We start from the raw sequence: 5,195 nt of genomic DNA, 5'->3' as shown, positions 1-5,195 counted from the left end.
GGCTCCACCTAGTATGTACCCCTCTCCACTAGGAGGGGCAGAAGTCCCACCTCAAACAGGTCTGGACTAAGCCCTTCCTGTCCCAAAAAAACCCTCCTTTATCACAATTCTTCCTTGGCAATCCACTTTCGGGAAGTTCTCCCTTCTTGGGAGCTCAATAAACTCCCCACTTTGCCACAGCTATTCTTCTGTGTCCGTGACTAATTTTTCCTGAGTGTGGGACAAGAACATGTGTCTCACTGTAAGTGAGGGCCTGTTCACTCCTGTACCCCTCATTCCTGCATCACTGGGCCTGTGTTCTGACCTCCTTGGGACAAATGACACAAAAATAGAGACCATATCTAGGTAGGAAGAAACAGGCAGAGTACTCATGCCAGAAAAACACTATGGGGACCAGCAAATAGCACAATGGCTACATAGATAGACTCTCACATGGCCCACCACTGTTTGATTCGGCTTCAAAATCCCGCTGGGTGCATGTGCATGTGCACCCCAGATCCCAAGAAGAGAATAGAGAAGGGATTCAGCATGGACACCCCCCCTAGGGGGTTCTCTGTCTCTCTTTTCCAGAGAGTGCACATGCCCTTAAGGCAAAAACCTCTCAGAAAAGAAAAAAAATGAAAAGAGAAAAACACTATGATCACTATACCTGGGGGACTATTTCATACAAGCCCTTTTCTCCCACTAATCTTCATCTAGAAAAGAAACTAAACAGTGATCTTTACCATCTATTGAACTGAATTCCACAGAAAAGGAGTGACAGCTAAGATGTTCTTCCATTTTTGCTGACTTGTCAGGTCCTAAGTTCTCTTGGCTGTGACTTTGAAAAGAGCAGATCAGCTTTGGTTTACTCCATTTACCACGCCAAACCTATGGTAGCCACATGCCCTCAGGTTCACTGAAAAATCACTGACACAGAGGAAAAGGAAAGGCAAGCAGAGATAAAGGGAAAGGCACACAGACATTTAACTTACACCGTCCACATGGAACCCACAAACTGCTCATTTAAAAAAGAAAAGCCAATCTACTGGAAGTTGTAAACTCTCAAGGGCAAAGGAGGTATGGAGTTATGCTAAAAGCGTGGGGGAGAGAATGCAAAGAACCTAGCCTTTCTAGGCCAGAGTCACACTTCTAATCTCTTTCTCCCCATTTTAAAGACTATTAACATCTGCTGTTGACTCTACTGATATAAATGAATCCACATTTCTTTCACAGAGGGTTAGTGAGCAGACCCTCTAATTGAAATTATAAGCATGTTACTTTTAATTTTCCCACAAAATGATTAGAAAGTTACTTACCTAATGTAAACACCTATTCTTTGTCCTCTGTTCCCTGGATCCTAGAGAACATTGGGACTATATAATGTTATAAGCGTTATCTTTATTTAGAATGATAGTTCAAAGTCCCAGTTCTACAAAATATACCCAAAGGGCTACAAGATAAAATAGAGCTCTCTTTCAGTTTCCCACAACAATGTCCTATTCACAGCCAGTTCAAACAAAACATAAAATCAAATGTACAAGTTACCAAATTTCCAAATTGTCTCTCAAGGCTTCTTGACCCTGTATCCAAAGGGGGAGATCACACCAAACAAATGACCTGTCAAAGGAGAAACCAAACGTCTAAAGCAAGGCTTATAGCTACTCTTTAGCTAAGAGTTGACTGTGATCCTAACAGTGTCTTTTTTCCGTCTTTTCCTGTTTCCTTTGTTTCAAACTTCTAGCTTCTCTGCTCTTTTATGTATTTGTTACTCCTTTATTAATGGAGCCGTTAATGCTTTCTTAATTTTGTCCACCAAAATTTCCATTGCTTTTGGCAATAGACTTTGTCATGGAATTCTTCAAGCACCGTTTTAAATGTAAGTCCTCTCAGTCAGAACTGTGAACATCTTTGTGCTTAAGGCTTGTCTCTGGCCTCTTATCTGAGCAGAATTTCTTCTACTATTGTTACCGAACTCAAATCAGGTTCACTCGCCCAAGCGCTATAAAACCAAGCCATAGGCACATGGTGTGATGAAGGAAAGTACAGATTTATTGCAAAGCACAAAGCAAGAAGAGCGGGCAGCTCATGCTGAAAAGACCCAGTCTCCCCGAGATGGTTCCCCAGTGCGTTTTTAAGGGCAAAATTAGGGGCAGAGGTCCAAGGCACATGATCAGTTCAGTGATTGGTTCAAGATGGCATAATCACCTCATGGGCATTCTTGATTGGTGAGGCCTTAGATAATCAAATTCCTCTTCAGGTATCTGCAACCATTCAGCCTGGTGAGCTCACAAACAGCAGTTTCCAGTCTACATTGAAATGGAAACCTTCTTTCCTTTAAGTGAGAGTGTTAAAGGTCAAAAGGCCCTCACCCATGTCCATGCTAGTCATTATCATAACCAAAGTCTGAAGGTTTACTCCTTACTCTGGGCCATTACAATGCAAATGGACTTTATATTTCAGGAACCCTAGAAAATATATTAGGAGGCTCTTGCTCTGTATCATTCCTACCACGTGAGTTTTGTGTGCTGGAAGCCAAATTATCAGTGGGAAGTCCTGATTTCAGTTCCCCCAGAATGGCTTGTTGGCAGAATCCATGTGGCTGTGTCTTGAAGAAGGCCTCTTCTCTTTGTCTTTCCTGGGGTAGGAGGGGGAGAGGGAATTATTTTAACAAAATAAGGCAGTAGGAGTGTCCAGAAAGTGCAGAAAATGCTTTCCCTTAAAAATATACTAAAAAGTAAAAATATAAAAAATTATGAGATGGAAACCAAGACAGACATAGAGACAAAGACAGTTACAGAGATATGAGGTCTGGAAGGGGTCTTCCTACCACGCGAGATTTGTGAGCTGGAAGCCAAATTATCACTGGGAAGTCTTAATTTATGTTCCCCCAAAATGGCTAGTTTTCAGAATCCAAGTGACTGTGTCTTGAAGGAAGCTAGTTCCTTATTGCCTCTCCTGGATTTGGAGGGGGAGAGGGAATTATTTTACAATAACAGGTGGTAGGACTGCCCAGAAAGCACAGAAAATGCTTTCCCTTAAAAAATTCTAAAAAGCAAAAATTTTAAAAAAAAATAGGAATCAGACCGAGACAGAGGTACAGACAGACAAAGGTAGGTACAGAGACAGGGGTCTTGGGAACCAGCAGTTAGCATAATGGCTATGTCGCTGGACTCCCACGTAGTCAACCACGGTTCGAGTCCCAGACCTGGTGGCTTAAAACTCACGCCGGGTGCATGTGCGTGCGTGCCCAAGATCCCGAGAGGAGAATGGAGGAATGGAGGAGAAGGGATTGCGGCGTGACCATCCCCCCTGGGGGGTGATTTCTCGCTTTCTGTCTCTATGTCTCTCTCTCTCTGTCTGTCTGACAAGCGCATGCGCCCTATAGCAAAAGTCTCTTAAAAAAAAAAAATAGAGACAGGGGTCTTCCTACCACATGAGTTTTGTGTTCTGAAAGCCAAATTATCATTGGAAAATATTAATTTCTGTTCCCTGAAAATGTCAAATTTGCAAAATCCTTGTGGCTGTGTCTCCAAGTAGGCCTCTTCCCTTTGCCTCTCCTGGGTTGGGAGGGGGAGAGGGAATTATTTTAACAAAATAAGGCAGTAGGAGGTGCTGGAAAATGATATGCTTTGCATAACAAAAATTCTAAAAAAAGAAAAAATTAAAATAAAAGCAATCAGAGACCGAGACAGAGGTAGAGAGAAACAAAGACAAGGGCAGAGATGGAAGGACTGGAAGGTGTCTTCCTACCACGCAACTAATGTGTGCTGGAAGCCAAATTATCAGTGGGAAGTATTGATTTCTGTTCTCCCAAAAAGGCTAGTTTGAAGAATCCATGTGGCTGTGTCTCCAAGAAGGCCTCCTCTCTTTGCCTCTCCTGGGTTGGGAGAGGGACAGGGAATTATTTTAACAAAATTAGGCTGTAGGAGGTGTCAGAAAGTAGAGAAAACACTTTCCCTTAAAAATTCTAAGTAAAAATTTAATAAAAATGAGGATACAGAGACCAAGGCAGAGACAGCAGCCTGGTTGTGGTCTTCCAAATCCTGAGTTTTGTGTGCTGGAAGCCAAATTATCAGTGGGAAGTCTAGATTTCAGTTCACTCAAAATGGCTAGTTTGCAGAAACCAGGTGGCCGTGTCTTCCAGAAGGCACTTTTTCTTTGCCTCTCCTGTGTTGGGAATGGGAGTGGGAATTATTTTAACAAAATAAGGTGGTAGGAGGGGCCAGAAAGCATATAAAATGCTTTCTGTAAATATTTCTAAAAAGAAAAATTGAAAAAAAAGGAGGAATCTGAGATGGAGACAGAAGTAGAAACAGACAAAGAGTAGTACAGAGACAGGATGCCTGGAAGGGGTCTTCATACCATGGAGGATTTGTGTGCTGAAAGCCAAATTATCAGTGGGAAGTCTTGATTTGTGTTCCCCCAAAATGGCTAGTTTGCAGAATCCATGTGGCTCTGTCTCCAAGAGGCCTATTTCATTTGCCTCTCCTGGTTTGTGAGGAGGAGAGGGAAGAATTTTAACAAAATATATCAGTAGGAGGGGCCAGAAAGCACAGAAAATGCCTTCCATTAATAATCTAAAAAGCAAATATTTTAAAAGAAATAGGAATCTGTGACCGAGACTGAGGTAGAGACAGACAAAGACAGGTACAGAGACAGGAGGACTGGTAGTGGTCTTCCTACCATGGGAGATTTGTGTGCTTGAAGCCTAATTATCAGTGGGAAGTCTTGATTTCTGTTTCCCCAAAATGGCTAGTTTGCAGAATTCGTGTGGCACTGGCTCCAAGAAGGACCATTCCATTTGCCTCTACTGAGTTGTGAGGAGGAGAGGGAAGAATTTTAATAAAATATATCAGTAGGAGGGGTCAGAAAGCACAGAAAATGCCTTCCATTAAAAATCTAAACAGCAAAACGTTTAAACAAAATAGGAATCCTCGACCTAGACAGAGGTAGAGAGAGACAAAGACAGAAACAGAGAAAGGATTACTGGAAGGGGTCTTCCTACCACGTGAGATTTGTGTGCTTGAAGCCTAATTATCAGCGGTAAGTCTTGATTTCTGTTCCCCCAAAATGGCTAGTTGGCAGAATCCATCAGGCTGTGTCTCCCAAAAGGACTCTTCCCATTGCCTCTCCTGGATTGGGAGGTGAGAGGGAATAATTTTAACAAAATTAGGTGGTAGGAGGTGCCAGAAAGTGCATAAAATGCTTTACAT

The 5,195-nt window shown here is 42.4% G+C and overlaps 1 long non-coding RNA gene across 1 annotated transcript in view; it reads right to left on the bottom strand.

Moving 5' to 3' along the window:
- Positions 1-4,994: 4,994 nt before the first annotated feature.
- The window catches only part of LOC114006497 (uncharacterized), a 1,514-nt gene continuing 1,313 nt past the window's right edge, over positions 4,995-5,195 (bottom strand). Inside the window, exon 3 of the long non-coding RNA XR_003548204.1 lies at positions 4,995-5,114. This is a non-coding gene — a long non-coding RNA (uncharacterized LOC114006497). The remainder of the gene's footprint in view (positions 5,115-5,195) is intronic.

The sequence above is a fragment of the Tupaia chinensis genome, unplaced genomic scaffold, assembly GCF_000334495.1.
Source record: "Tupaia chinensis unplaced genomic scaffold, TupChi_1.0 Scaffold148398_1, whole genome shotgun sequence".
NCBI lineage: Eukaryota > Metazoa > Chordata > Mammalia > Scandentia > Tupaiidae > Tupaia > Tupaia belangeri.
Note: the sequence above shows the minus strand (reverse complement) of the source record. Positions and strands in the feature narration are given on the sequence as shown.